This window comes from Equus quagga, chromosome 12 (assembly GCF_021613505.1).
Source record: "Equus quagga isolate Etosha38 chromosome 12, UCLA_HA_Equagga_1.0, whole genome shotgun sequence".
NCBI lineage: Eukaryota > Metazoa > Chordata > Mammalia > Perissodactyla > Equidae > Equus > Equus quagga.
Window position 1 is genome coordinate 27,799,591 of NC_060278.1, and position 11,734 is coordinate 27,811,324.

At 35.1% G+C, this 11,734-nt stretch overlaps 1 protein-coding gene across 5 annotated transcripts in view; it reads left to right on the forward strand.

Moving 5' to 3' along the window:
- LOC124248569 (aldo-keto reductase family 1 member C23-like) overlaps positions 1-11,705 on the forward strand; it is a 49,163-nt gene extending 37,458 nt beyond the window's left edge. For 2 of the 5 annotated variants that reach the window (XR_006891078.1, XR_006891076.1), the window contains exons 10-11: positions 3,075-3,182; positions 10,623-11,317. The gene's annotated coding sequence lies outside the window, so the exon portion shown is untranslated. The other 3 variants (XR_006891077.1, XR_006891075.1, XR_006891079.1) reach the window with 3 other exon arrangements.
- The last annotated feature ends 29 nt before the right edge of the window (positions 11,706-11,734 follow it).

Below are 11,734 nucleotides of genomic sequence, written 5' to 3' on the forward strand. Positions count from 1 at the left end.
TTATTTCAAAAACAGCTCTAAAAGGGATCCTTATAGCAAAAACAACAGAATCTTGAATAAAAATCTTTGGCCGTCTGAATAAGTCTATCTCCTAGAAAAACAGTTTGGAACCAACTATTCTTGAGTTTTGTGTCTGAGACCTGGTTAAAATTTCAAAGATCTCTATTTGTGTCCATCTGTCTCTACATGTATTTGCCTGCCTCAGGTGGTATAATTTATAAAGGAACTCTATTTAATTGGCTCAAAGCAAGTGCTTATATAAATGAATTTTAGATGTAATAAAACCCAACCCAAATGTTTTTCAAGTTGACATGATATAAAATGATCTTTGGTAAATGAAAGCTTGTTTAAGTTTTTTGGTTTGGTTATAATAATATGTTTTCATAGTTAGAAACATTGGATATGATACAGACATGTTATCTCTTTTGCAAAACTTGTCAGTAAAAAGAATAACATAGCAGGGGTCAGCCCAATCGCCTAGAGGCTAAGTTCAGTGCCCTCCATTTCAATGGCCCAGGCTTGGTTCCCAGGTGTGGACCTACACCCCTCGTCAGTGGCCATGATGGGGTGGCAACCCAAATACCAAAAACTGGAAGATTGACACAGATGTTAGCTCAGGACAAATCTTCCGCAAGCCAGAAAAGAGGAAGATTGACAATAGAAGTCAGCTCAGGGAAAATCTCCCACAGCAAAAATAATACTAATAATAGAAATAATAATAATACTTTTGAATAATAGCTGATTTTCTTTGATGTCTTATGAAATTTTTGTAGTAAATCTAAATATAATTGTTGGGAACAGTTAAACTAAATAGATGGGGAAATGATAAAAGCTTCTGGGAGAACTTTTTAGAAATAATTGTGTGTTACTGGCTGTGTACTTAAAACAACTTAAGATGATGGCTAATTGCTTCAATGTCACATGAAGTTTTTGTCAGTAATCAAAATGTAATTGTTGGAAACAAATAATTTAGATGGATAAAAATGGGCTAATTCTTTTAAGTATAACATTTATGTTTTATGGTATATTTGCTTAAAAATAGCTTCCAAAATTCTTTTGGTAAATTAAAACTTTAGAGTTTTGCTAAGCTAAATTAAATGATGAAATTTCATTGAATATCTGGATCATTCTGCAAATAAGATAAAATATTAAATATTGATCACTGAGAATAGATTTCTCTATTTTGGCTTCTTTTTTCAGAGTAACTGAAAAATGCTTGGGTTTCTTGATAAAGGTTTTGTATATGCTGAGAAATTTTCTTTGAGAAAGCATGTATTTCAAGAAAGTCGGTATACATGGAAACGAAAATGTATATTTTCAGTAAAGTAGATATAAAACAAAGAGATACTTTCATTGTTTTGTTAAGAAACATAAATTTTTCCTAAATTTCTAGGAAAGAAAGCATGCGATAAATTCTGAATATAAAAATTGACAGAAGGCTTGTGGAAGTAAAACCCTGAGGCGTTATAAGCATGATCAAGTTAGCTAAGATTTAAATGAATTTAATTAAGTAAGTTTCAATTTCAAAAGTAAGCTGGTGTAAAATTAGAATTTGTCTTTCTCTGTCTTGAAAGATTAATTTTCTTAAATTATTGGTGTGCTCTTGATAAGGAGGTTATAAAACGTTTTTATTTTTGAGTAAGTCTACGGAAAAGACAGAAATCTATCTTTAGTTAAAGTAACTTCCTATGGTCAAAAAGACTGAGGTCACTCTACTAAGTTTTTTTTACTATTTTCATTGTCACTTTGATTGAATGGATAACTAAGGATTGTCTCCTATTTGATCAAGTGTTTTGAAACTTTTTGATATTTTTGACAAACTTCCTGCAGAATTAAAGTCTTTCTTTTGACTTAAAAGGAACTTTGAGAATTATGAATTGGCCCTGGGACTTCTCAAATAATTTGTTCTGTCATTCTATGAAGAGAAAAATATTAAATTAATTAGGTTTATTTGGTATATTAAATTACATGGGAAGCATTGTCCAACAGATGATGATAAACCTCATGTTATATTGTGTGAGTAAATGCTATTAATAATTTTTTTTGAGGAAGATTAGCACTGAGCTAACATCTGCTGCCAATCCTCCTCTTTTTTCTGAAGAAGACTGGCCCTGAGCTAACATCTGTGCCCATCTTCCTCTCCTTTATATGTGGGACGCCTGCCACAGCATGGCTTGCCAAGTGCTGCCATGTTTGCACCCAGGATCCAAACTGGCGAACACTGGGCCACCAAAGAGGAACGTAACTTAATCACTTCGCCACCCAGACAGCCCCTAATAAATGTTTTTTAAACTCTATAACATTCCAAAATTTCTAATCAGTCCAAGTTTTTACTCACAATTCTAATTATGTTCTCACTGTGCTGCATATCACAGAAATAGGCATGTGTCTTTGCCAATTGCCATTTTTAAGTGTTATTTACAAACAGTTATTCACTTGGTGGTTTTGCAAACACATTTCATCTTCAGAGAGACTCGTGGAAATCACTGGAATACTTGTCTTTAAAATACAGGTTTCTGATAAACTTTCAGATTACAAAACTGAGTAAGGTAAGAAATTATAGAACTGTAATGGAGAAACTGATGGTTTTATAAAACTACTAACAAAATATGACACATTGATTACATAGGATTAATTAAATCGATGAGGTTGATTTTAATTTTTATTACATTTCATTTAAAATATTTCTGAATTTTTAATATTGTGTTTTTCCAGGTTTAAGGAAACCTTTTCTGTTTTATCTTAAGCTACTACAACTTACGGCAATTTGTAAGCAGAATTGAAGCATTTTTGTTCTTCTCCCTACTGCATCCCTCTATAATTTGGAAATTCTAGATGAGTGTTCTTATTACCATGGCAATATAGTTATTTGTGTGAGTTCAATAATAAACTTTTCAACTTATAGCAGGATACCATTGGAAACACTACTTGTATTGCCAAGGCTTTGACTGGGATGTCATATGAGAGAACCATACTTAGGTTAGGATATGACCATACGGCTTTAAGGAACAAGGATTGACTTTATGGAACAAATGAAACCACCTGAAAATATTGGCCTCATACCTTGTTTACAGAGTTCACAGCAACCAAATCGGGTGAATAAAGAAGATCATTTCTCTGGCAGGAGCAAGAGCCTCAGGATAAGTTGAAGACCTCGAAAAGAGAGGAATTCACCCAAATCTGTAGGTATTGCAGACAGAGTCTGATCACAAGTCCTTGGCTTGTCTTCCCTGGGCTCCAGAAGCCTTTAAAGTTGAATCTGAGATTCCTTTAAAAAGTTCTAGCAATGCATATTTAAAAGAACATATAGGATCAATTGCTAATCTTGCTATAAATATGTAAATAATTGAGACAACTTTATTGAAACTAGACTTATTTGATAAACCAACGAGTCTTAATTTGGCTATTTTTGGCAAAACTGAGAGTAATTTTAGAGAGAAAAATTTTGTCTCAATAGAAAGTACAATTCATATTTGTTAATGTTGGATTCTGATTGCGTTAATTGTCTGTCAGGTTATGTTTTCTATCTAAACTAGAACAAATTCTGAATTCCTATAGTTTCCTCAAATAACTGGTCCAAATGTATGTTTTCAATTTTTTCCATCCTTTGCACTTGGAATCCTTGAGAACTGGGATAATTCTTTTCACTGAAGCCCTATAAACTGAAGCTGGACAGCTAGGTGTAAACTAAATAGACAGCACCATGATAACCCATATTTGGACAAGCTTCATGCCTGTTGCTGTAAATTCTCCTGTTTAAATTCATAGTTTCATGCTTACTCAAAGTAGGCCTAACTTTGGGAGAAGCTTCTTACATTTTAAAGGTGATCAACAGAAGACCTGGAAGAAATTCTGAATGGACAAATAAAACCCTGATAGATTGGAAGTTACATTCAGAAGATGGTCTCCTAAAGATAAAGAATGAATCACTCCCAGGTTCTTACCTTAGTTGTTGGACTATTAGCAAGCTACTTGGCTCCATCATATTTCACTTGAGGTTCACGGATGGCAGGGGAGTTGAATAATTAGATGGCTGACTTCAGAAGAAAATTCAGCAGGTGAAATTCAAATAACATGTCAAATCAGATAGGGAGCAGCGAAGGCCAGGCTGTGGAATACCAACCAGTATATCCTTGATCTCAGTGTCATCAATTTGTGGTCCCTAAAATTCAGATCATGAGGCAAATCCTGGACTTGCCCAATTTGAGGTAGTCACTGGGGTCACCCCATTCTGGACAACCTCCTCAGGGATTGTGAATGATCCTTGGAACTTCTATCCTTGTGGCTCTCAGTAGGGTCACTACATGTGGGTACAGGAGATCCATTGTGAGAAGAGAGGCGCTACACCTGGATGTTGGGATATATATATAACGAATCCACTGGATGTGTAAATCTCTTTATTTAGTATTGTCAGCCTGATATTAAATCTTTCATTTATGCACGTGATTGTATTTTCATAAATTTTCATCCATAATTTAAGTTTGAAATTTTGATTACACAAGCCTTTTGCCTCCTTGGTTGAGTTATCCCTAAGTATCTTATTCCTTTTCATGCTGTAGTAAATGGAATTTTCTTTTTTAATTTCCCTCTAATATTGTTCATTGTTAGTGTATAGAAATGTCATTGAAGGGCTGGTCCAGTGGCCAAGTCGTTAAGTTCGTATGCTCCTCTTTGGTGTCCCGGGGTTTCGCAGGTTCATATCCTGGGAGTGGACGTTGCACCGCTCGTCAGGCCATGTTGAGGTGGCATCTGAAATGCCACAACTAGAAAGACCCACAACTGAAATATACAACTATATACTGGGGGAATTTGGGGAGAAAAAGCAATAAAAAAAAAGGATTGGCAACAGTTGTTAGCTCAGGTGCCAATCTTTAAAAAAAAAAGTCCTGGCTCTTTCCCCATCCATGAATATCCTAAATAAATAAATAAATAAATAAATAAATAAATAAATAAATAAATAAATAAATAAAAGAAATGTCATTGATTGTGTTGATTTTGTAATTTGCACCTTTGTTGAAATTCTTTGTTAGTTCCAAATTTTGTTGTTTGATCTTTAGGGTTTTCTATATATAAGATGATATCATTTTAGAACAGAGATAATTTTATTTCTTCCTTCCCATTTTAGGTGACATTATTTCTTGTTGTCTTATTTCTATAGCTACAACTTCTAATACAATGTTGATTTTGAGTGTCAAAAGCAGGCAAGTGTTTCCCATTATTAATATTAAGGGGAAATGTTTTCAGTCTTTCAACATCCAGCTTACTGTTAGTTGTAGGTTTTATATATATGGGCATTGTTATGTTGAGGAAGAATTTTCTCTGTCTGTATGTTTTTGTGTTTTTGATCACAAAAGGGTGTTGAGTTTTGTCAACTGCTGTTTCCGCATAAACTGAGATAATCATATGGTTTTTCCTTCATCCTGTTAAGATGGTGTATTACATATACTAATTTTTTCATGTTGAACAATGCTTGCATTTCAGGAGTGAATCCTACTGGGTCATGGTGTAAAATCTTAGCATGCTCTTGAATTCAGTTTTCTAGTTTTCTTTTTTTTTTGAGAATTTCTGTTCTCAAACTATATGGAAGACCTGTCTTCAGTTGATTTCTCATAGCATCTTTGTCTGGCTTAGTACCAAGGTAATGTGAAACTCATGGAATGAGTTAGGAAGTGTTCTCTCCTCTTCAGTTTTTTGCAAGAGTCAAGAATGATTGTTGTTAATTCTGCCTTAAAGTCTTAGTAGAATTCGCTAGTGAAGTAATCTGATCCTGGGATTGTCTTTATTTCATTTTTTAATTACTGATTCAATGTCCTTAATAGTTATATGTCTACTCAGTTTTCATATTCCTTCAGGATTCATTCTTTTATTTATGTGTTTCTTGGAATTTAGAATTTCTTCAGAACTTCTCAATTTGTTGGCATACAATTGTCCCAGTAGTCTCCTTTCTCTTTCCTTATTGATCTTCTGTCTTTTTCTAATCCATGATTGAAAGCAGGGTATTCAAGTTCCAAACTAGTTTTGTGGTGTTGTCTATTTCTCCCATTTAATTCTGTCCATGTGAATTTCAATATTGTGGAATTCTGATGTTTGGTACTTACATGTTTACAGTTATTCTATATTCTTGGTGGATTGACTCTTTTATCTAAATATAATACCCTTTTTTATTGCTTGTCACAGTTTTTGTCTTCATTTTTTTATCTGTTACTGGGTCAGCACACAAGCTCTCTTTTGGTTACTATATATATAGAATATCTTTTAGCATCTTATGCTTTCAAACTATTTGTATCCTTAGATGCACAGCAAGACTCTCATAGACAGCATAGACTTGATCCTGTTTTTTTAATCCATTCTACCAATCTGTATCTTTTGTTTGGTGGAGTTTATTCACATTTAAAGGAATTAGTAATCAGGAAATATATATGTATTTTTGTATACAACTTAGCACCTTTATTTCTTCTATACTTCCTTCATTTGTGTTTAGATATTTTTTGGTAGACACATATATTGATGTCCTTTACATTCTCAATTGTGCATATGGTATTGTAATTTTTTATGGTGAAGATGGGGATTACAGATAATATTGTAAAGTTATAATAATCTATTTTTTTTAAAGATTGGCACCTGAGCTACCAACTGTTGCCAATCTACTTTGCTTTTTTTCTGCTTTTTCTCCCCAAATCCCCCCAGTGCATAGTTGTATATTTTAGTTATGGGTCTTTCTAGATGTGGCATGTGGGACAACACCTCAGAATGGCCTAATTAGCAGTGCCATGTCCGGGCCCAGGATACAAACTGGTGAAACCCTGGGCCGCCGAAGCAGAGCATGTGAACTTAACCACTCAGCCACAGGGCTGGTCCCTAATAATCTATTTTGAATTGATACCAATTTAACTGCAATGCCATAAAAAAACTTTATTCCTATAAAGCTCTGTTCCCTTCTCCCTGTTAATGTTACTGATGTCACCAATTTCATCTTTATACATTGTGTACATATTAATATAGAGAAATTATTTTCATGTATTCATCTTTTAAATATTATACAAATGAAGAAATAGAATTATAAACCAAAATTACAAAAGTACATGATTTTATATCTGCCCATATATTTACCTTTACTGGAGGTCTTTCTATGTCTTCAGATGGCTTTGAGCTGTCTAGTGTCCTTTCATTTGAATCTGAAAGACTCCTTTTATATTTCCTGTATGGCAGTTCTAATGGTAATGAATTCTTTCAGCCTTTGTTTGTCTAAGACTATCTAATTACTCCCTCATTTTTGAAGGACATTTTTATCTGATATAGATTTCTTAATATACAGTTATTTTTTCTTTCCGCACTTTAGACATATCATCCCACTGGCTTATGTCCTCCATGGTTTCTGATGAGAAAGGTGTTGATAGTTTTATCCAGGATCACTTGTACCTGATGACTCATGTTTCCTTTGCTGCTTCAAGATAGTCTGCTGTCTTTGTTTTTCAACAGTTTGAATATAGTGCATGTTTGTGTTACATGAGGTAACTACTCCCATGTTTACTTCTTAGAATTGCTTCATGTCTGAAACCTTAACTTTAACACATTCCACTCCAGTCAATTCTCTTACTCTGCAGGTTCTAATACACCGTAATCCATCAGGTTCTTGATCCATCATGAATTGTAGTTATGGAGTCTGCTTTTCTCCATTTTCATCCTTTCAGCTCCCATAGAAGTTTACACATTCAAACTAGTTTAAATAATAAATTAAATTGAAATTAAATCAGACTCCACTCATTCTTTCCACATTTCTGCTTTAAACAGATTTGCTGCTAGGTGAGGCCTCGGCTTTTCTACCTCTTAGTGTGTCCTTGTACCAGTCATACAGAACAAATGTTTCTACAAGAAAGACAATGACTCTGCTTTTATTAATATGGACCCTTTTATCTGAAGCTAAGTCCCCACACCTACTGGAGATTCTTATTTGTTTGACTGTAGCAAATCAAAAGTATCTTTATGTTTTAATGGCTAACCAAGCAGTTCTAAGTCTGGTCAAGGTCTGAAATATCTAATCTAAAGAACATCAGGATCTGCCTGTTATTGCAGTAGTCAATGTTTTTGCTTTCCCAACACCCACTGTACTCAAAATGGTTTGTTTAGGTAACTCATGTTAAATCCATTGCCCTTGACATGTGCACATGTAGTCACCTTGGGAAGAGGACTGTGACCCAATCCTGACCAATAGCAAATGACACGAACTGTGCTGGGGTGGGGTTGTAAGAGAGCTTACCTCACTTCTTAAAACAAGTGGCCCCTCTCCTTTGAATGGATATGTCCTGTTGAGATGTGATGACTGAAATTGCTACACTGTCTTCACTCAGCCCAAGGATGATGCCAACGCACAGAATAAGGAAGAACCAAGACAATATCAGAGAAGATATCTACCTCCCCCACTGACCAGACATGGCCCTTCCTCTTGACTTCTTGTTATGGGTGTAACACATTCGTGGGGGAGCTTAAAGCAATTTTAGATACAGGTTTTTAACTTGGTTATATATTAACCATATCAGCCAAATAAGTTAATAATTTTCTCTTTATAACTCTGTGGACTAGGCCAGGAGTTTCTAGCCAGGAGTTTCACAATCTGTGGAAATTGCTGATTCATCCTCTGAGAGCAGGATCCCCACAGTTTTCTAAGGGTTTCACAATAGTACTGGTTGATTTTAAAATTAAAAAATGATGCCGTGGAAGGAGTGATTTCTAAAAGAGCCTCAGTTTTTCCTTCAATTATCTTTAAGGCACATTGAGGACACATTTTGTTCTTCAGACAGAGCCCTCCTGACAACATACTGATTGAAGTGGATTTTATTTCAAATTCCATGAGTTATGAATTTCAACAAACACCATGCTTCAAACTTCATAAATATCTCCTTAGACGTCTCTGTTTTTCCCAAAATTCCTCCATATCAACAGAACATCTTATCCTATCTCCACCTCCCTCCTTCCATCCCTCCTCCCATCTCCTGCCTTTTCTGGATTTGGCTTATACAGTCCCTCAAGTCCCCACTCCACACCAATAACCCTAATTAATTTCATATTTTCTCTTTATAGAATGAAAGAACAAATTTCTTACAAGTTCTAGTGCAGACTGGAAATTCTCAAAGTTCCTTTTTAAGTCAAAAGAAATACTTTAATTTGGGGGTAAGTGTGTCAAAAATATCAAACGCTTTTAAAACACTTGGTCAAATAGGAAACAAGGCTTAATTATCCATTGAATCAAAGTAGGAACAGAAACAGCCAAATAAAAATCTTACTGGAGAGACCTCAGTCTTTTTGAACACAGGAAACTATTTTACTAAACACAGATTTTCTGCTTTTAGATAGACTTTCTCAAAAAGAGGGGAAAAAACTTTTATAACATCTTTATCAAGAGCAGACCAAAGGTTCAAGAAAATAATCTATTTAATTGAGAGAAAGGCAAATTCTAATTTTACGTCAGATAACATTTGATATTGAAACATTTATTTAACTAAATTCACTTCAATATTATCCAACTTGATCATGCATAAAACTCCTCAGGGTTTTACTTCTACAAAACTTTTGTCATTTAATTTTTACATTAAGAATTTGTCTCATGCTTTCTTTCCTTTTTTATTTCCTAGTGCTTTAGGACAAATTTATATTTCTTAACAAAACAAACAAAAATAACTCTATTTTTTACACCTTCTTTATTTAAAACATGTATTTTGCTATCTTGTATACACACATTCTGGATGCAATTAAAAACTCTGCTTATATTACCAAGGCCTTGATTTGAATGTCATGTGAGAGAAACATGCATAGACTCAGATATTACCATACAGCTTTGTGGTACAACAATTTATGTTATGGAACAAGTAAAGGCACTTGGAAATAGTGGTCTGGTGCCTTGCTTATAGGATTCCCAGAAGCCTTACCAGGTGAATAAAGAAGGTCACTTTCAGGGCAGCTTCAAAAACCTCAGAGTATTTTGGGGACCTTGAAAAGAGAAGAATTGACCCAAATTGATAGTAGTTTCCAGCGGAGTCTGATGACAAGTCCTTGGCTTGGCTTTCCTGACCATGAGAGGCCTTTAAAGTTCAGTCTGAGATTCCTTATAAAAAGTTCCATCAAAGCAGATTTAAAAGAGCCTATATGATCAATTCCTATTCTTGTTGTGCTTATGTAAATAATTGGCCCAAGTTTATTGAAATTAGACATTTTGCAAACCCATTCCTCTTAATTTTGCTATTTTTGGAAAAAATGAGGGTGATTTTAGAGAGAAAAAATATGTTTCATTAGAAAGTATACTACACAGTTGTGGATGTTGGATGCAGGTTCTGTTAATTGTGTCTGAGTTTTTTGTTTTCTATATGTAAACTGGACTGGACACTGACTTCTTCAGGCATCCTCAAATACTTGCTCCAACTTAATGTTTTCAATTTGTTCCATCCTTTTCATTTGGAATCATTGAGAACTGGGACCACCTTTTTCCCTGAAGGCTTGCAAAGTGAAGCTGGACAGCTTGCTGTAAACTGAAGACAGAACATCTTGACAGCCCATGTTTGGACACTCTTCATGCCTGTTTCTGTAAATGCTGCTTATTAAATACCTGGTTTCTTGCTTACACACTATAGGCCTAATTTTGGTAGACACTTCCTACGTTCTAAAGATGTCCAAAAGACCTGGAGGGAATTCTGAATGGACAAATGAACCTCTATTAGACCACAAGTTGCTGTTCATAAGTCTCCTAAAGATAAGTAACAAGTGGCTCCTTGGTTCTTACCTTACTTGCTGGACTATTAGACAGCAGGCTACTTGGCTACGTCCTATTTCAGCTGAGGTTCTAGGTAATAACCTTGATTGGTTCACAGGCCTCTTGTCCTGGATTCCCCAAAGATGAAGGTCTATTATGGAGAAGATACTCAAATTTTGGCTGTGCATTTTGTTAATCTTTGTTGTCACCTGTATAATCATAATATGTGGGCATAAGTGTTGTTCCAAAGCCATCATCAGAGGAGTAAAATTTTAGTCATGCAAAGCATATCTCACTCTCCCAAATGGAACCCAAAAGTATTTAAAAATAAATGTGAAAGAATTTCATTACTCTTACCCTGATCTTCACCCTTTTAGAGCAGGAAGTAGTTAGCATGGTTTTCACCCAGATTCCCTGAAATTGACGAATGAGTATAAGACAGTGGGGATTTAAACTGAGAAGGAAGGAACTAAAATCTTCCCTAGAGTGAAACCTTTGAGATGAGCTTTGTTAACAGAGGCTGAGAATACTCAGTATAATCAACTGTTGTTTAGAACTAACCAGGTATTTCTGTCTCTCCTTAGTATACGAGCCAGCTGTTTTTTCTCATGAATTCAAGCTGCAGACATCAAGATTCAGCCTCACAAGGCAAAACACACACTGAAGATGAAAACAAACCAGGAAAGTTCCAGATAGTCAAGAGAAGAGTAATTCCATTTTCAAGGTCAAATACAGGCTGGTGAGAAGGCATCGACCAGCAAGGACATATGCTCCTCCACCCCTTCTCAAAACTTCAGCACACACTCCCCCTCTCAAAACTCAAACCCCAGATAAAAACCCCTGCTTTTTTCCCTTCAAGGAAGTGGTTTTGAGTTTTAACTTCCATGACCTCATCGGGTGTCCTTTCAATAGTACACCTGTTTCAATGCCACAATCCTGGCATTCCAGTAATTGGACCTCCTGTGAATCAGGTAAAGGAAACTCTATGTTCAG